This window comes from Ursus maritimus, unplaced genomic scaffold (genome assembly GCF_017311325.1).
Source record: "Ursus maritimus isolate PB19 unplaced genomic scaffold, ASM1731132v1 scaffold_19, whole genome shotgun sequence".
Taxonomy (NCBI): Eukaryota; Metazoa; Chordata; class Mammalia; order Carnivora; family Ursidae; genus Ursus; species Ursus maritimus.
Genome location: NW_024424341.1, coordinates 16,484,944 through 16,506,571, shown reverse-complemented (window position 1 = coordinate 16,506,571; position 21,628 = coordinate 16,484,944).

The following is a 21,628-nucleotide window of genomic DNA, read 5'->3' as shown; positions in this document are numbered from 1 at the left end:
ATCACAAGCTAGGAAATGATGAGGCCATAAACCAACACTGTGTATATGTCTAACTTCCTGGCACATATTTCCAAAATTCCCTGGCTGACACCCCTGAAGCATACAGCCACGCCTAGAGTTTGACATCTTTGAGTACACTTAGTAGGGTCTTAAAAAGTGGGACTTATCAAGTGTTTCCAAAGTCGGTTTTGTTAAATTCAGGAAGAAAGGAAATTAAATCCTACAAAGTCACAATTTTATTCACCATTATATCCTCAATGCCTAAAACAGTGTGTGACACTCAGTATATGCTCATAAAATAAGTGTTAATTACATTTTTTAAATCAGACAAACATTTTTCAAAGTCTGGTCTCTGTCATGGGACACTCACCCAAATGTCAAAGTTGTTTTTTATTTTATTTTATTTTATTTTATTTTATTTTNNNNATTTTATTTTATTTTATTTTATTTTTTAAATGTCAGCAGCTTAAGGATATTCAGTTTGAATTAGGTCCAAGGTCAGAATAGCTTTTTGTTTTGTTTTTAAATATGAAATCTATTCAGTATTTTTCAAAGAAATTTAATTTTAAAGCTATCAACAATTTCTCAAGATTAATTATCTTCCCCAAGAGAGATAACAAGTCAATAATCAAAAAAAGTTAGAGTGTATGATTTTCCAATTATTGCCTTATGTGAATTTTTCGCCTTTTCTTTAACAATAATGTGTATTTAATGTAATGCGGTTCTTTCTCTTAACACTTTAAAAGTCTATCAAGTACTTTTGTCACTCTTTTTGACTTTGCTTTTGGATTGCCTATTTCTGATTAACAGAAGCTTGAAAGTCTCTTGTTCAGGAGTCAATCAGAATGCAGCTCTTTAATAATGGTACAGTGAACACTTGACACTTTGTGGGGCTAACATCTTTTCGACAAAATGATTACATCTATTGCACATCAATCACTTGACATAACCAAAATAAAGCCAGCTTAATAGAACAATATCTCATGATAAATACCTTCCCTTGAAACTTCCCATCTTTGCCTCTATGCTTATATATTGATAAATGATGTTCCTTCACCTTGATGCTCTTTTTCTCCGAGCAGGAGGCCCATTGTCCTATGACAGCTCCTACTGAGTTCACTACATTACCTAGATGTTTAAGGCAGTTTTCAAACAAAGTCTTCTCTGTCTCAGTAGATTGCCAGTTAAATCAATACGCATTAAGAGCCCAAAGTTTAGAAGGGCGGATGCTTGCCCTCATCCAGTGAAACTAGGTAACAAGATATGTGTTTCTTGTTCTTTGTCATCTTTATAGCCATGAGCAAAATCATGGGTTAATATCAGGATCCTTTTCTTTCTTAGCCAGTTTCACAGGGCTCCGATGAATGCGAACTCAGTCTAAGCTTCCATCTTTAGTGGTTTCTTCCCTTAGTGGAATGAGAAGAATGATGTTTATCTCTTTTTTTTTTTTAAAGATTTTTATTTATTTATTTGACAGAGATAGAGACAGTCAGCGAGAGAGGGAACACAAGCAGAGGGAGTGGGAGAGGAAGAAGCAGGCTCATAGAGGAGGAGCCTGATGTGGGGCTCGATCCCAGAACGCTGGGATCACGCCCTGAGCCGAAGGCAGACGCTTAACCGCTGTGCCACCCAGGCGCCCCCTGATGTTTATCTCTTGAATACTTTTAGTAAGACAATCAAACACAACTGTTGGAAATGGCACAGGCTAAATACTGAGGGCTTAAAGTTTTCAGTTACTTTACTACTTCTTTGTAAGTTTTTGTTATCTTGTAAATGAGTTGAAGTCTTCCCTTATGTAAATTCTGTATTAGTCAGCTCTTGTTAAAAAAAATTATTTTTTCAAAATCTCTGGCTTTAAAGAATTAGTAGTTATTCTTGCTCATGAGTTCACTGGCCACCAGGGTTGATTTAGGCCAGGCTCATGTGTCAGCATGCCAGGGCCAGTCACCTGGGGACTGACCTGTCTAGAATCACATGCCTGTTGATTGGGTGGCAGTCAGCTAGGGCAATGGGTTGACTGGGTTACTTATGTCTCATCATCCCACAGACTAGCTTCAGCTCATTGACAGGCAATGGTTGGGTTCCCAGGGAAAGCACATACCACAACACTGCATCTGACACATTGTGCTAGCAAGAACAAAGCACAAAGCTAGCACAGATTCAAGGGACAGGAAATACATGTAACCTCTTCACGGGAGGAGATTCAAAGTCACATTCCGTGGGCCATGGACACAGAGAAAGGAGAAGAAATTATGGCCAATTTTGTAATCCATCTATGGCGAATGCAAGAGCTCCCCAACAGTCAAATATATTTGCATGGATTTATAAAAATTATCATCCGCTTTAAAATTTCAATTAAATTACTGAGATGCCAGCCCAATAAAATTATTTCATTTATACAAATATGTTTTAAATTTCCCTGATTGATTTGTTTTAATCACTGGATATGCTAGGTGGAAAGCAATATGCATGGATTTGAAACTTTCAACATAAATTTCTGTTTTGATGACACCATTTCAAAATCATATAAAATAATTTTCATTGCACTATCATTAACATTAAAAGTTTAGGATTTCAAGTTCGCTGTATCTGAGAATAACAACAATATACACTCTATTTCAAGGAAGATCATTCTTGGTGTAGAGTGCAAAGTGTTCCTCCATCATAAAGCAAAATGAATATCCTATCTGTTTACTTTGGTCACCATCCAGATGCTTTTGGTTTGTCTTAAGTAAGGCCAAAAGAACGTGTTAAATTTAAATCTTTATAGCAACCTCATAAAGGAACAGTTTAAAAGAACAGAGTTAATGCTAAGAAATTTAGAAAACTTAATGTAAGCAGAAAATATGCTTTAAACTAGTTGATTTATAAAAAGACTAAATAAAATAATAAAGAACTATAAGAGTATCAGCTATTCTTCACTGAATATACAGTAGTATTTTTATTCTAGACTTTAGCATAATATTACTTTTTGGAGGCTAGCATATAGGTTTGAATGGGTTCTGTGAACAACATCCACACATCACTGTGGCTTATTTCTGGCATTTGTTTTTAACCAGCAAATATTCTCCTACTCTACTGGCTATAATAGCCTGACATTTTGTAACTTAGCAGCTTTGATTCTTATTTATGTAGGCTGCATTACTTTCCATCAATTTGTCCTTCAGAGGGAGCTTTTTTCAAATAGAAACAGTACTATTATATTAATGAATGAAAACAATGAACGACTACTATTATTTCAAGTGTTTATTGAATTCAATAAACTTAAATAAAACTGAGAAATGAATTAACCCCAAGCTTCCAATAATCTGCAAGTAGAGATATAAGAAACCAATTTATTATGAAGAAATGTAGAGTAGAATAATTGTGTAAATTAATGCTTAAAAACTTAATTACTGCTTTTTATATTTCAGTAATTTTTTCTTAAATGGGTTTGTAAAAACTTCAGGAATTGATGCTGAATTTTCATGGTTTACTACCACGAGGAGTAATTCCATAAAATGCATTATACATTTTTGTTATTTCATTCTCTCCTCTGAGATCAAATTGTCAGCAAACAACAAAACAAACTTCTGGCAGGGGATATATATTGTCTGCTGACAGAAAAGATAAATTCAGGGCATCACCATATCCATCACAATAACAAACCTTCCTTGCCTAATTGAGGGTTTATAGTAAAGAAAAAATATATCTAGAGAAAAATGGCTAGAGGAATTACTGTAGCCAAGCTGGCCTGAAGACCTTTATGTTGAAGAGTTACTGTGAAAATTACCTAGGATAATAGTTACGAAGTGTTTCAGGTATGTGCTTAAAACACTGGTGATCATATTATCAACTGTAGTGAACATCATTATCACATTATTTTAAAAATATTTTGCATTGTTAAGACTTTTATGATGTTCAATTTCTTACAAAAGTAGTATGAAAAGCATTTCAACTCATGGTTCCTACTCACTGCTGTGTTTTACTCCTATCTGCACAAATGTTCCATTGAAACTGACCTAGAAAAAAGTACAGGACCTTAAACAATTATTACAATCATAACCTAGCCCTGAAGAGACAACATGACATCACATCTTCAGCTAATGCTCTCTATGTGCTCAGCTATTTCCAAAGCAGTATCACAAATTTCAGAGTTTGACCTGGAGTTGAAGTTTTCTTCAAACCAAACAACAATATTATATTCTATGGTTCTTCACGGAGACATTCTCTTTAGCAGTCAGGGCTGTATAAAGACGCAAAGCCAAGAAGTCATGAATTTCCCTATTCCATCTCTGTCTTCCTCCCTCTTCCACTTCACAAATACCCTTTCTCTGGGATGAGAAATGGGATACCATGTGCTGCCCTAGGCAATTAAGAGTTGACCAGTGGGACAGCTCTTTCTGCCCATGGGTCCTGTCCCTGTTCCTTAATAAAACCACCTTAAAAAAAAAATGAATTGACCATTGGTGTGTCTCTTATGTGTCAGGAGCCTTAAGAGAAGAAACAATGCTGACTGAACTTGTTTTGCATGGTGTGTACAAGGGAACAGAGCTAAAGAAGATACTTAATCAATACTGACTAAGGATGATAATTTGAGAGGTGAAGAAAAATCTATTAAGATTTCTTTGGAAAAGCCTGAATGATCAGAAACAAGATATCAATTTAGAGCTTAATCTGTTGTAACAAATTTATAAGAAAATAATTTTTTAAAGCACTCCACTATCATGTTGGTATATTTTTTAGTACCACAACAAGCTGGGCACTATGTTACTTGGAAGATAAATGTCATTAAAACACTCATTCTGCTCTGGAAGAACAGGGGAGCAGTCTATGGTGGTACTTTATGGGATTCTCATATTTTGGCATATTTAAGAAGAAAAAGAGGAAGTAATTTAAGCTTAAATAAATGAATAAAAACTTAAGCCCAACCTGCATGTGAATCAGATTGAGGTAATTACTTATGATCTACTCATCTGATATAAAAATGCATGAAGCATTAGAAAAATATATAGATATTTAAGATTTTATTTATTTGAAAGAGAAAGAGAGTGCACAGAGGGAGAGTGACAGGGAGAAGCAGACTCCCTGCTGAGCAGAGAGCCCCATGTGGGACTCAATCCCAAGACCCTGAGATCATAACCTGAGCTGAAGGCAGATGCTTAACTGGCTGAGCCACCCAGGGACCTGAAAATATGTATTTTTTTTACATTTAAAAAATTGCATTAAGAATACTGAACATGAGTTTTACACTCAATACATTTTTAAGTATATAATTAAAGTAACATTAACTCCAGGCACAATGCTGTATAGATCTCTAGAACTTAATCACCTTGCGTAAGTAAAAAAAAATTTTTTTTACTTATGATGAAAAGATGACCTTTGGAATCAAGGACCAAAGTGTTAATACAAATAACTAAAAATTCATCAATAAGCACTTCAAGGAACTAACAAAATATGCATTTTGCATATTCAAAACAATAATCTACTAACTAGGGTGAATGGGACTTCAATAGTTTGAACACTGGGACTTCGTGTTTTTGCAATGTTTCGCTAATGTGCCCAATGCCTCTCACACCCCAAGTAGCCTGGTCTGTCTGTATGTATATGTTGATGCTTAGGTATATACGCAGGACATAATTCTACAAAATCACACTGATCTGTTATCTTCTTAGAAAATTTTTTAAAATTTATTTTAGCCACATCTTGGTAAGATTGGGGGTATAGAGTAATTTCTCAAAGAGGAGTTCCACGGACCACATGCTATACACCTCGCTATATTTACCTTCCTCCCTCGTGAAGCTGGTCGATAATTTATTCTTGAGAAAAACAAAAAGACCAAAGTCTCTCTCACTTCCATTTCAATATATATAATGATGTTTAATGACATTGTATTAATAACTTCACATGGGTTATTTCAAGAGATTTTCACTAATAATTCTAAGTTCAGATGAAAGTTCAGTTGCATAAAATTGAACATTGCAAAAAAGCATGAGCTGAAGCAAAATAAGAGTCTACTTTTCTCTCATGTAAAATGAGTCTGAACAGAGCCAGTCCAGGGCTGGTTTGTTGGCTTCCTAGGGACACCAGGGACTCAAGTTGTGCTACCTTTCTGCTCTGTCATCTGGCAATCATTTCTATTGTCAAGGTCGCTATGGTTGAAATCAGATGCTGGAATTCCAATCATGAATTCCAATCATTCTTACATAGAATAGAGGAGGAGAAATGGTTCCTCCCACCTCCTCTGCCTTTATTCTTGAACATTCTCAGAAATCTCATGCAGCATTTCTTCTTATAGCACATTGGCCAAAACATAATGTCTTGACCACACTGGGGAAAGTGACACATTTCACCCATGAATAATATCAGTGTTGTGTTCCTGAGGAGGAAGTAGAGAATGGGAAGAGAGTAAGAGAGAGAGAGCCTGAGACTGATTGAAAATAGGCAACTAGTTGACTGTCCCAACGAACCTGATTCAAGTATTTAAAAAGAGAAAACTGAGGTTAAACTCTTTAATTCACTGGTTCTTTTCTTCACTCCTTCAGGCAACCAATACTATTGATTTTTTTTTTCCTTTTTCTGTATGTTACACACCATCCTTGTACAAGGAATGCAATGTCTAGCAATTAGATACGGTATTTGCTTTCACATTGCTTTCAGTGCAGTAAAGGGGTTTGATCAGGGAATAGGAAAACGCAACAAAATGTGACATGATCTATGGGAGGAGAAGGGACTATGATAGCAAGTAGACAAGACCCATTCAGTTTAGATTCTACTTACAATGGGAAAATTCTGATTAAGAGGGAACATGATTAGGAGTTTGCCAAGTGAGATTAGGAAATGCAAAAGAATATTTCGGCACAAGGACAGTTCACAGGACAACTCCAGATCAGAGGGATCATGCCCTTTGTGGGATTGAAAGTTCAATGTGGGGGTGCCTGGGTGGTACAGCGGTTAAGCGTCTGCCTTCGGCTCAGGGCGTGATCCTGGCATTATGGGATCGAGCCCCACATCAGGCTCCTCTGCTATGAGCTTCTTCCTCTCCCACTCCCCGTGCTTGTGTTCCCTCTCTCGCTGGCTGTCTCTATCTCTGTCAAACAAATAAATAAAATCTTAAAAAAAAAAAAAAGAAAGTTCAATGTGACTGTTGTTATAGGGATTTAACAACATATACAGCAATAGAGAAGGACGGAGATGTAAACAGGATTTAGTGAGCCACTTATAACTGTGTTTTGTTTCAATTTGTTATTCAGAGTAATAGTTAGTCATTGAATGGTACAAACAGAAGAATGACTAGATTCACTTTCCCCTGAAGTGTACAGTATTCAGGAGCCAAAGAAAGGTAGATCTGAACCAAAAACCTCAGATACTTTTCCACATTTTCTTTCCGTATTTATTGAAAAGCTTTACTTTACAAGATATGTGTATTGTTTGAAATCATACATTGGATTTATTACCACTCCTAAATTCAATTTAGATGGTGGCTAAAATAATTTCCATATCTTTGATGAGTTTTGTAAATCACCTCTGAGCACACAGACTAATATTCTTTGTGAAGCTACTGGAAGAGGGATGGTCATAAAAGGAAGCTTTGCTAATGAGTGAATTGCAGTGGAATATTCTTTCCACTGTATGTTTTCCATTATTTTAGTCAAGCAAGTGACAAAGAGAATCTCCATCCTTATTGTGCAGCAACAATAGTAACACCTGCAGAAAAATGGGGACTGCGACAGTTAACAAATGTAAAGCACCGTGTGTGTTAAAATGAGTAATATTTTATCAGGACTGAAAATAATTCTTCAACACTACAATAGAAAGGGTTTATATTGTCATTCACAGCAGTTAAGCATATAATTATAATAGACCCTGAAATCCAGTCAACATAATCACTTTCCCTTAGTTGTCTGAGGTTAAAAAAAAATAAGAAAAAAACTGTGATTATATTAGGAAATATTTTTGTACAGAGAGAATTATTAATCAGAAAAAAATGTCCTCCACTGAAAGAAAGAAAAAAAATGTTCTTACTAAAGTGGAATAATTTTTCTATTAATTATTCCCATTGAGACTTCCTCAGTGACACAAAAACGTACATGCTCATATGCCAGAGAATTATAATACCTCAAGAATAAGACACTATGAGCCCTATTCAATATGTGTTCTGGTGTCAAGCCATCAGAACTATTTTGAAAAGAGTCCTTACTTTACTTTAAGAAAGGATAAAAGAGACATTAAAGAAGAAACTAATGATCTCAGAAAAATAACTTCCAAAGTATGAATGATCCTCAATAATTTTGATACAAGTATTTCTGTGTAGATTTATCCATACCACTCACTCTGAGACATCATACCAAGTCGGATAATAAATCATTCTTCAGCCGCTTGCAGAAAGTATATGCTCTCTTGAAGGAAAATATAGAGCATGATTATGCTACCTCCCTTAATTTAGTAATTCCCTTTTCTTAACTTCTCCAAATAGATAAATGAAGGTGAGATTCTGAAAAGTTCTTAGGTTTATTTAGTACCAAAGTACTATGAGAAATCTTTAGCATTAGCATGAACTGGAAAACTGGACTTCTATAACTTGCAAACCCCAAAAAAGAGAATTACAACATAGAACCTGTAAATACGCAAATTCTTAAATATTTACTTCCATCTTCTTTGCAATCCCATATCAGGTACACCAACTGGAGTATTTGTGAACATTCTATGTGTTCACACATAGAGAAATTTGGATGACTCAGCCATCAAAGTAATTGTATAGGACCCTTTTGTAACAAGCATACCTCAACAAATTTACTTATTAATCTACATTAATAATATATTTTAATTCCTTTTAAGTGTATATTTTAGTTTTATATCCTGGAAAAGGGTATATCCATGAATAAAGAGATGTAGGATATAGCACATGAAGGGGAAAAAATGGAATTAGTATATACAAGAATGTTCTGGGATATCACAGAGAAGAAAAACAATTTTTTGAATTAGCGTACTTAGGGAAGCTCCTTGAAATCCATTCCCCACCCTCCCCCACCAGCTACCTATTCCCCCTATTTTTTTTTTTTTTAAAAAGATAAATGTAGATTGACTGGTCCTTCCCTAATTCTGGGTCTATAGGACAAAACATGAGAAAATCTCTACTAGCAGGGACATTTTAGAACAAATTAAATCCATCAGTATCCTCATCTGTAAGAAGACAATTTGATGTTTCCTCAGATACATTCTAGTATCTTAGTTACTAGATTCACAATGGTGAAGTAAGTGGAACTAGGTAAAAAGTGGGGATATCAGGATTATCACTTGAAGTCTGGTGATACAGCTTTCACACTAGACAATAGGGTATTCTACATAAAAATATTCAGTATATTGAATATGAGATATTTTGTATAGTTAGTCTTCTATTCAATTGCTCTTAGTGTTCATAGTAGCCATTTATTACACAAAAAATTCAATTCACTTGATATGTATATGCTACCTACTTGTCCCTTTGAAACCTGTTCAGCATCTCAGCCTTAATGTGGTGAAGGATCCATCTGGCATCAGATAAGCATCAATTTAATTTCTGCAAACTTTCAATGTCCTAATTCTAGTCATCTATCTATATCATCTCTCTCATTACCCAAGCTCTGCATATGACTGAGACCTACTTTTGGTAGCCAGCCCCCAAGGCTGTCCCCAGTGATCACTGCCCCTTGGCACTGGTGTGCTCGTGCTGTCTGCCGCACTGTGGCAGGATTGGTCTGTGTGATCAACAGCATAAGGCAGAAGTGAAGCCCTATCACTTCCAAGACCACAGCTTGTGTCATGAGCACTCTCTCCTTCACACTCTCTCTTCTTCTCAGCTAACTTGCAATGTTGTGCAGCCCTATGGAAGAGCCCGTGCCAACACCCACGTGAGTGAGTTTGGAAATTGATTTCCCATCCCCAGCAGAGCCAATGGCTTAATTGCAAACTTACGGGAGACCCTGAGTTAGCTACTAAGCTGCTAACAGATTCCTGATCAACGGAAACTGTAAATACTTCTTTTAAGCTGCTAAATCCCCAGATAATTTGTTATGCCGTAATAGCTAACTAATCCAGACCCTGGTACCTAGAAGTGGAGCTCTGCTGTTGCAAAAATCTAAAATGTAGGTGTGGCTTTAGAACTGGAAGGCGCAATCTGAGAAGAGCTTTAGTGAAAGCTTTGTGTCTTTTTTTTTTCATTTTGACTGAATTTTTATTTTCTTTTTTAATTATATTTTTTTATTATATTATGTTAGTCACCATACAGTACATCCCCAGTTTTTGATGTAAAGTTCCATGATTCATTACTTGCGTATAACACCCAGTGCACCATGCAATACGTGCCCTCCTTAATACCCATCACCGGCCTATCCCATTCCCCCACCCCCCAATCCTTCAGTTTGTTTCCCAGAGTCCATACCCTCTCATAGTTCATTCCCCCTTCTGTTCATCCCCCCTTTCTTCTTCCCTTTCTTCTCCTACCGATCTTCCTACTTCTTATGTTCCATAAATGAGTGAAACCATATGATAATTGTCTTTCTCTGCTTGACTTATTTCGCTTAGCGTGATCTCCTCCAGTCCCGTCCATGTTGCAGCATCTGAAAGCTTTGTGTCTTGAAGGAGTTACTGGATGCCTCCGGGGAGGGCTTGGGAGAGTGAGGGAAATGTTACTGGGAACAGTTCAGGTGCAGAATATTTAGCAACACTGCCGCCTGCAGTTATGCGGAATGTGGCACAGGTACCTAACGAAGCAGGCAATCTAAAGAGATCTCCACACACAGTGAGTGCGCCATATGGCTTCTTCCTGCTGCTTTAAGGGAAATGTGAGAGAAGATCGATAAAGTAAAAGAAGAACAGTTGAATAAAAAGAAGGCAGAACTTGATGATTCTGAAAATCCCCAGTCTCCACAGATAAAAAAACATGATCCAAAGACAAAGCGGAGGGTATGATTGTAACATCTTTTCTTTAAGACCTCCCTCAGAAAGGTAGAAGGCAGTATCTCAGCGTACTACTAGGAAAAATGGCCCCTAAAGGGATGAAAGGTGTGTATCTTCTGAATGAAACAAGAGGACTTCTAGGAGGCTTCAGGACATTGCCCTCAGCAGAAGGGGAAGGTAAAGGATTACCTCACAGATACGTACGTGTTTGTTCTGTTACGTTCTAAAAGGAGTAGATCCTAGAAAGATTGACAGAGGGTCCACCAAGTTTTTAAAAGTCCAATGTTTTGACTGAATGCGTTAAGAGTACTGAACAAAAAGACTCCTTTAGACACCCCAGATTATATTGACAAGAAGTAGGTGGAGAGAATTATTCAGCTGTAAACACAGAATAACTTTCATGAAATGGGAAGGGGACTGAGAGGTCAGAACCAAACCTTGGAAGGCTGAGTGAAGAGACATGAGGAATTATCCCCAGTCCTTGAGACCTAATCAAGGAAATCCCAACATTTTGATCTCTGTAGCGTGATCCTCTATCAGATCCATCATTATGGATTGGGTATAGGGGTGCAGATACCTTTTTTCTTTATTTCTATAGGTTGAGAAGAACTGCATTTGCATGGCTGTATTTAAGGAACTATACCCGAGGAAATTCATCCATACCTGGACCTGCTGTTGAGGATAAGATTCTTGAATTCAAGTAGATGTTGAAGTGGGATTATAATTTGGGGTGTGGAGGGCCTTGAGAGAGGTTAAGTATACACTGAAAGGGTCAGAGAGATGAGCAATTTTTAAGTACTTAATACTGTATCATTAATTATAATCACCATTCTCTACATGAGATCTCCACAAGTTGTTCATCTAATGAATGGAAGCTTGTATTCTTTGACGTCTTCCCATTTCCCCTGGCCCACAGGCCCTGGTAGCCACCATTCTAACTCTCTGTTTCTATGAGCTTGACTTTTTTAAGGTCTGTGTATAAGTAAGATGCTACAGGATTTGCTTTTCTCTGTGACTTAGCATAATACCCTCAAGGTCTACCTGTGTTGTTGCAAATGGCAGGATGTCCTTCTTTCTCATGTCTGAATAATAAACACCACACACACACACACACACACACACACACACACAAATACACATACACATACATCCCCCCCCACACACACATACCACATATCATCTTTATCCACTCATCCATTGATAGACACTTAAATTGTTTTCCTTATCTTGGTGATTGTGAATAATGCTATAATAATGCTACAACAGGAGAGTGCAGATATCTCTTCAAGATCCTGTTTTTATTTTCTTTGGCTACAAACCCAGAAATAAGATTGCTAGATTACAGAGTAATTCTATTTTTAATTTTTTGAGGAACCATAAGGAACTATTAACACTTATGCTGGATCATAGAGTAATTCTATTTTTAATTTTTTTGAGGAACCATCATTCCCAAAGTGGCTACATCAATTTATATTGTCACCAACCATGCACAAATGGTCTCTTTTTTCCACCTCCTTGCCAACACTTGTTATCTCTTGTCTTTTTTTATGATAGCCATTCTAACAGGTGTGAGGGGATAGCTCATTGTGGTTTTGACTGCATTTCCCTGTTGATTTGCAATGATATTTGAGAACAATTGGCATTAATTCTTTAAATGTTTGGTAGAATTCACCAGTGAAACCATCTGGTCTTGGGCTTTTCTTTCTTGGGAGGTCTTTTGATTACTGATTAAATCTCCTTACTTGTTATTGGTCTGTTCAGATCTTCAGTTCATGATTTAGTCTTGGTAGGTTGTATGTTTCTAAGAATGTATCCATTTCTTCTTAGGTTATCCAATTTGCTGGCATTGAGACTGGCTTCTGTTATATCCAGTGTCCTTATATTTTTCTGACTGTATATAAAACACTATTGGGAATGTATTTAGTCTCTCTTGAAAAGTTTAGTTTCTTCGTAGGATGAACAGAAATCATCTTTCCTTGTCTTGAGTGTGATAAGTGTTTTGGCAGAAAAACTGATATCCTAGAGCTTGACAACTAATGGATTTAGGGACATTAACACTTGAACTATAAGTCAAGTTTTTGTAGCAGCTACACATTGGTTCTTACGTCCTGACACTAAGTATCAGACCCCTTAAATACAACAATATCTGACTTCTGGTATTTATTTAGAACATATGTGAGCATTCATATGAAATGATAAAAGCAGCATTTGCCTCGGGCTTTCCCTACACAGCTGAGGAAACAAAGCTACTAAATGCTCACACAGTTCTTGCACTGAGTTTTAAAAGTAAACTTTTATTGCTTATAAATCCTTTAAACCATCAAGTATACTCTGTGCTATTCTTTCCAAATGCTGAAATAATTATTTTCAAAAGAAAAAAAATTCATTCTAAAGGGCAAAGTAATTAGGATAGGAAAAGTGATATACAAGCCAGCATTGGGGGCTGGGTAAGGGAGACCCAGGAATACAAGTACAACTTCAGGACCGGCCGAGGCTGTGACCGTGAAGGTGGTGGTAGAACACAGATATGAGTCTCAATGTGCTCTAGTAATGCTGGTTTGGATTAAGAGGAGCCAGGGGTAGGATGAGTATTAAAACCCATGATACTACCCTAAGGAAAACTTGTGTGGCGGTCACTGTTGGATGCATTCAACATTATAATACTACAGAAGAAGTCACGTCGATTTTGATATTTAGGTAAAGCCACTATTCTTACCCTTTTCTAGTACAAAACACATGATGGCTGATTTACATCTGTGAAAAATAAATTCCTTTACTGTGTCCACTAATGTGCATGTTAACTATAGCTCCATCGTTTTTCTCTTCTAGTCGAGAAAGTATTACAGCAGTATATTAGAGTGCCCTTGGAGGTCTCACTTGCTTTTGTATTAATTTATTATGAAAAGAAATAATCTTCCAACGTTAGTACTTATTGTTACCAAGATTCACCTCACTGATAAAGGAATACCACATTTGTAAATCTTTATTTATCTTTATTATTTTTTAAATAAATGCCTCTTAATAAAGGCTTTTAGAACCTCTACTATCTTCACTGCTCCCTTCTGCTTTCTCTTGTGGTACTATGATACTGTAATAGGAGATGTTGTTCTTTTTATTGAAGTATAGTTAACATACAGTGTTATATTCGTTTCAGGTGTACAATATAATGATTCAACAATTCTTTACATTCCTAAGGGCTCATTGGGATAAGTGTATCACCACTGTCACCAAACAACATTACTATGATCTTATTGACACCTTTCCTTGTGCTATTCTTTTCATCTCTCTGACCTGTTTATTTTGTAATTGAAACTTTATACTTCTTTTTTTTTTTTTTAAAGATTTATTTATGTGACAGAGAGACAGCCAGCGAGAGAGGGAACACAGCAGGGGAGTGGGAGAGAAAGAAGCAGGCTCCCAGCGGAGGAGCCCGATGTGGGACTCGATCCCGGAACGCCGGGATCACGCCCTGAGCCGAAGGCAGACACTCAACGACTGTGTCACCCAGGCGCCCCTGAAACTTTATACTTCTTAATCCCTTTTATCTATTTCACCCATCCTTGCCTCCCATTCCCTGGGGAAATCACCTATTCGTTCTCTGTATTTCAGAGTCTTTTTTTTTTTTTTTTTGTATATCCTTTTTTTTCCCCTTTGGTTTTCATTTGCTTTGCTTCTTAAATTCCACCTATGAGTGAAATCATATGGCATTTGTCTTTCTTTGTCTGACTTATTTCACTTTGCATTATACCTTCTAGGTCTGTCCATGTTGTCGCAAATGGCATGATCTCGTTCTTTTTTATGGCTGAGTAATATTCCATTGTATATGTATCACATCTTCTTAATTCATTCATCTACAGATGGACATGGGTTGTTTCCAAATCTTGGCTATTTTAAATAATGTAGCACAAAACATAGGGGTGCATATATGTTTTCAAATTCATGTTTTTATTTTCCTTGGGTAATCATCCAGTAGTGGAATTACTGTATCATATGGACTTTCTATTTTTAATTTTTTGAGGAACCTCCATACTGTCTTCCACAGTGGCTGCACCAATTTGCATTCTGACCAATAGTGCATAAAGGTGACTTTTTCTCTACACCCCCACCAACACTTGTTATTTCTTGTCCTTTTGATTCAAGCCATTCTGACAGGTGTACGGCGATATCTCACTGAGGTTTTTATTTGTATTCCCCTGATGGTTAGTGAGGCTGAGCATCTTTTCATGTGTCTGTTGGCCATTAGTATGTCTTCTTCAGAAAAATGTCTATTCAGGTCCTCTGCCCATTTTTCAATAGAATTATTTGTTGTTCTGGAGTTGTGTTTTGTAAGTTCTTTATGCATTTTGGATAGTAACCCCTTATCAGATACACCGTTTGCAAATATCGTCTCCTGTTCAGTAGGCTGTCTTTTTGTTTTGTTGATTGGTATGGTTAACACTAATTGTCATATTTCTCAAGATCCACCCCACTAACAAAGTAATACTGAGGTTGTAAATCTTCAAAATATAGCAAAAACAGTTCTGTTGAAAGAGCTACTAGAGAGGTGCCCAGTTAAAAAGAACAAGGGAGGATCAAAATAACTGATTGTTCTGTTGGTAAACTCAGAGGGATGTTAGTGGGCAAATTAGCATCTCACAAGGTTAAGCTACTATAAAAAGAATTCCATGTATTCAAGTTATATATGTTTCATCTTTATCACCCTGTTTGAGTCAATGCAGTATCTATAAATGTTATATTATTTTTTAGATATTTTTGGGAGAAACTTACTTTCTATGCGGCTAGAACCTAGAAGGTTCAACATTGAGAACATTACACAGGATCTGAAGGATAAATTTAATAAGTACACGGGAATGAAACTGATTAAGAGACACAGTGTTTGGCAGAGAGTCCGGGACATAACAGGAACTAATAAATACATACTGAAAACCAGACCTCAGAATTTTACAGCTGAGCAAGATCCACTAAAACTCCTACAGCAGCCATTTCATTTGAAAGCTGGAGACACTAAGCTTTTTTAATGTATTTTTTTCTAGGAGACTTAGAAAGGTAATTGTAACATAGTTCAAAACTTAGACTGTGGAATGGATTGGCCACTTATTTACTCAATGAACTTGAACCAATTATTTAAATTCTATGAGCCTCACTCTCTTCAGTGAGAATAAACAGCTACTCTGAGTTCTGACATGTATGTAAAGTGATAAGAAAATGCAGGACACATGAGGAGCATTCAGTAAATGACAGTGGTAGTGTTGATATACAAAGTTGCTCATAGACCAGAGGATAGGATTTATGTGTCCTGCATCCATCACTATTTATAAATCTATTTCCAAATTCTAACTAAACTATTATTTACTGGCCTTTCATGCATGGTGCATGTCAATTTCCTATATGCTATTCTTAATATTACATTATGATGCCTACGTTATCAATTTTCTATCAGAATTAGTGTGTAATATTAAATGGCACTACCACTGGCTCATTTTTTCAGTAATATTCCTATTATAATTTCTGAACATTCTAATTCATCAATGTTAAAGATAATTTCCTCCCCTCATAAAAATATTAACATCCTTTTTTGTGTGACTAAGAATTGTCTTCAAGCAAGTTCTTCCTGTCATTAATTAAAATAATGAGTAGTGTAATATTAAATGTGTAATTCTCTGACAAGCACTCAAGTGTTTGCCGAGAAGTCCCTTTCTACCAAAAACATCTGGAAAATAATATGGTAAATTAAAAAGCTGATACTTTAATACACTACAGGGTAATCCCCAAGTCGAGGTAGGCAAACTGCCAAATTGGCAAAGCTCCTACTCCTGGCATGGTGCCACAGCTTCCTCGTTTTTTCTTTTCTTGATGTGTTATATGAGGATTTTGCTCAGCCCCTTTCTATTTTCACTGCTTTCCTTATCAGACGAGAAAATGACAACAAACACATTCCACCACAGGTTAGCTTTTCTGCTTGCGACGGACAGTACCTTACACAGACCCAGCTATCATAAATATTTTAGGAACTCAGATAGACTTGGGACCAGCTGTAGTTAGTAAAAATAGTTGCATGACTCCTGCCCCAGCCGTAAAAGTAAATTGCTCCTTCTCATTGGTTTTATGTCCTCTGCTAGATGCATTTTAATGGGCATTCAGGTCCTCTTCCAAGAAGCTGTAGTCCTTTCCTTACTTTTTCCCCTCTCTCGACTTTATGTTTTCAGAGTGTTGAATAGTATATTAAGAGCCTGAAGCTTTAAAACTCAGTCATCCAACACTTTGTGAGATGAGTTACTTGATTTGTCCAGGACGTTACTGTTCTGGTTCTCAGCCATATTATGTCTTACACTTTGTAAAAGACTTTGAACCTCAGATGTACACCAAGAAGGATTAATTTCCCCACTTTTCTAAAAAAATACAAAAACAAAAACAAAAAATCCAAAAAAACGGAAGCTCTGAAAACTGATTCTTCCTAAAATCAAGAGACAAATAATACACCTGTACCCCTTAAAATGTAAAACTTTCAATAAGGTAATCATTCTACATATTAGATACAAATTAGTGGAAAAACAAAGAAGCAGGACTAGAATTCAGGTCTTGTGATCCCACATCTGGAGATTTTTCTGTGGCAGCACCTTGTAACCACAAAATCCAGACAGGAAGAAGGGAAACAGTATATGAAAACAGCATGTGGGAAGACTTTCAGATCATATTCAGATATTTCTCACCCCTCAAATCTCAGGTAAAATATCACTGATGAAGACAACAGTGTATCTGATAGAAACAGAAAAGTCTTCAATGATATCTTACCTGAGACTTGATGGGTAAGAAATATCGAAATATGATCTGAAAATCTACCCATATACTAGTTTTATTGTCTCCCTCAAACTTCCTCCACAGTATTTCTCCCTCTTGTGGTGTGAACCTTTTCCCTTACAGTTCGCATCTCAGATAATTTCTGAAAGTTTGGCAGGAGAAACTATGACCTCATTTCTTTTCACATACTGCAATAACATCTTTTAAAAGTAATTTTTTTCTCAACAGCAAGAGACAAGATTCAGTGTGGAAAATTCCAATGATGGAAGAGGAAAAAGAAGTGGGATCCATCATAAGCTCTGTTCCTGCCTATGGCTGGCTACTTGACTGATCGTCCTCCTTCTGTCATGAACCACATGAAAAACTTTACTAACCTCCTGGTATCCACAAGATTAGCTTGGAATCCCTCAGCAGGGCCAGTAGGCTCTACTCTTCTCCTTTAGTCACATTATCAGTCCCTTCCTCCAATCCCACCAAACCCATGCATTGCATCTGTTCAACCACACTCTTGAATCCCCTTGGTACATTGAACAAAACAGTTCCTTTCTCTATGTCTTAGGTATAGAGAACTTTATTTGAACTGCTGATTTATTGGGGTGTGCTTTTGGAATAAAATGAATTAAGAGATGTAGAACTGGATAGTGAAAGATGTGAAGCCTTTTTGAGTTTTGTCACTGAATGCAGTCTGACTCTAAGAAGGGAGCGTAACCTTGGGCAAGGCTTCTCTCCGTCTGAAAGCAAGTCACAGAAAGATATTCAGCCATGAGTTATCAACAATCCATGCTCCAAGCAGATGGGAGAATAAATGACTCAGTCTTAGGGGGGAGTCTGGGCATAACACCGCAGTATCCACATTAGCTTGTAAAGACATATTATACTCTCCTCTACCTGTGACAAATCCTACTCATCCTTCAAAATGCCGGCCAAACAGCCTTGCTTCAGATATTTCCTTAATTATTCACTTTTTTCATGATGTCATATTTTATGTCTACAAAATAATATTTATCATGGGCGTCACTAGTCTTTGAATTCCATGCAGAAAGGCCCTCTATCTTACTTATTACTTTCTCCCCAGTGCCCAGCACAGCACCAGGCTATACTAATTAATAAATATTGAATTAAAAACCACATCAAGCTGGCAGCATGCAGGCCCTCTCCTGAATGCCTTCCTCCTTTCAAACTTGAGATAGTAGAAATTAAGTCATATGTATGTATAACCAGAGAGGATCTGCTGCTGTTCTGCCCTGAGGTTCTTGCATGAAACATTTTGTTGAGAAAGAATTTGTACTATTTATACCCAGGGGAGGAACTCGTGACACAAAACAAAAGAGAGACAGTTGTAGGAGTAATTACACAAAATTCAAAGTTAGGAGAGCTAAGGTTCAGCCTAGACACAGCCATGTACTAACTAGGAGATCTCAGAGGGTCCTATCTATCTATGATCTATTTATTTATTTATTTATTTATTTATTTATTTATTTATTTATTTATTTTTAATCTATGGGGGGAGGGGCAGAGGAAATGGAAGAGAGAGACTCTCAAGCAGACTCCCTGCTGAGGGCGGAGCCTGACGTCAGGCTCAATCTCATAGCCCCCGAGATCATGACCCCGAGATCACAACCTGAGCTGAACCCAAGAGTTAGCTGCTTAATGCACTGCACCACCCAGGTGCCCCAGAGGGTCCTAGCTCTATACATACCATGATTTCCTAGGACGTTAGCATGTGATTTCATACAAAGGTGTTTGAGCTAAAAGGGACGTTGTATAATTTGGGGGTATCTGAGCTAAAAGGGAATTTGTAGAATTACTATGTGTCATCAGAATGGAGTGAAAAAGGTTAAAAGTGCTTTACAAAGGAAGGCCTTTTTAGACAACAAAGTTTTAGTTATTTACAGATGAAATGGTGGTGGGCATCTGCCTTAGGCAAAAGAAAATGAGCAAAAGAGCTAATAACAAAAGAAAAATGAGACTCAAAACTGTCAGGTCTATTTCAAAACTAAATCAGTTCACATGTGCAGGGGTACAATTTAAAGTCAAACCTAAATATTCCAATATTCCTAGACTTATTCTTAAACTCATCCTTTTTAAGATATGTTCTCTCCTAAAAACCTCATCATTCTCATTTCATTTGCCTCTACTGGGTATGGCCAAATCTCTGGAAATAGGTTATCAGTCCATATTGTTATCAGATTGGGTCTCAGAAACAGCTTTTGCTGCCAACCAAAAGATATTTTGGAGACCAATCAGAACATTATCTGTTTAAACACCAATTATAATTCTTGAGTTTTCTTTTCTTGAAGAGATACACGCCATGACTTTAGCATTTTACCAGAGGAATCTGTGAAATGTTTTATTTCCCTTTTGATTTCTCTCTTTCTCTCTCTCTCTCTCACACACACATGCACGTACGCGCACACACATACACACTTTCCCTGTTTTTCCACTGAAAGGGGTTAAAAGTAATGACATAACCTTAGCAACAAACACACACAGCATTCATATCCTGCCTTTTAAATGTAACTGTTCTCTCAAATCAGTCAAGGTGACTTGAAGGAAAGGTTGAATCCAGCACTGGGTCAAGGAGAGTTAACAACAAACCTGGTACTCTTGATGTGTGAGAAAATAAGGAACTATATAAAGAAAGATAAGGGCCTGTCCAAAATATCCACACAGTAGCTAGTTTGAAGAGACATCCATTGGCCAAAACTGAGACAATTCGAACATCAAAATAAAATGAGTAACAGACTTATGGAGCAATAAACAGATCCATGAATGTACAGTAATATAGATAAAGAAAGAAACAAATACGAACGAGAAAGAACCTTATATATGAAAGCTAATTGATAAATATAGAGGGAATGCTGGATTTGGAAAATCACCTGTGGTTGCTAAAATTATGGAGTAATAGTTTGATAAAAAAAGAAGAGTTAAATCATTGAAAAATATTTCTCTGCAAATGACTTATTAATGACAAGGGGATAGTAGTAACTGTATAGTAGAGAAAACTCACTGACACTCCAAGTAATCAAAGTTAACATCACCAATAATGGGACTAATCGGCATCATGTGCTTTACGATATGACACGCTGAGAAGAACACAGCACTATTCTGTGGTACACCTTCAAGCACTCTGAATACATGAATGTAATTATTAAGAGAAATCAGACAAACCCAAATTTAGGACATACTTTACTATCTAGTACTCTTCAAAATTCAGGGTCGATAAATGCAAAAAGGGTCAAAAAGACATTAAGAAGATACATGAAATCTAAATATGATGTGTAACCCCAGTGTGGATGCTGGATTAGGAATGAAATACCTATACAAAACATTACTGGGAAAATTAACAACATTTAAGTATGGACTATAAACTGTATAATGGTACGGTGTAAATTTTCCTAATTTTGACCACTATACTGTGCATATGTAACAGAATGTCTTTGTTCTTAGGAATTACACACTGAAGAATTTAGAGGGAAAGAGGCATCCTATCTATAACCTTCTCTCAAATACTTTTTTTAAAAAATTGGGTGTGTATAAAATTAGATCATGAAGCTTAGTTTTACATGTGTAACATATTTTATACATACCTCCACACACAAAGAGCAAAACAAGCAACTGGTGAACCTGAATGCAGGGTTTGCAACTTTCCTGTAGGCTTGAAGTTGTATCCAAATAAAAAGTTGCAAACAAAATACTTGACATATTAAAAAAATCAATGCAGTACTATGTATTACATAACGCCTGACCACAGCTCTGTGCTATGTATAAGCGTGTATGGCTTAACAGGCTTTTATTTCTAGATAAATACATCAGTTAGTTTCAAAATTAAAGACAACAGTGACAGTTACAATATTTCATTTCCGTGTTTTGTTATTTAAAAGTAAAATATATAATTAGTTTAAAAATATGT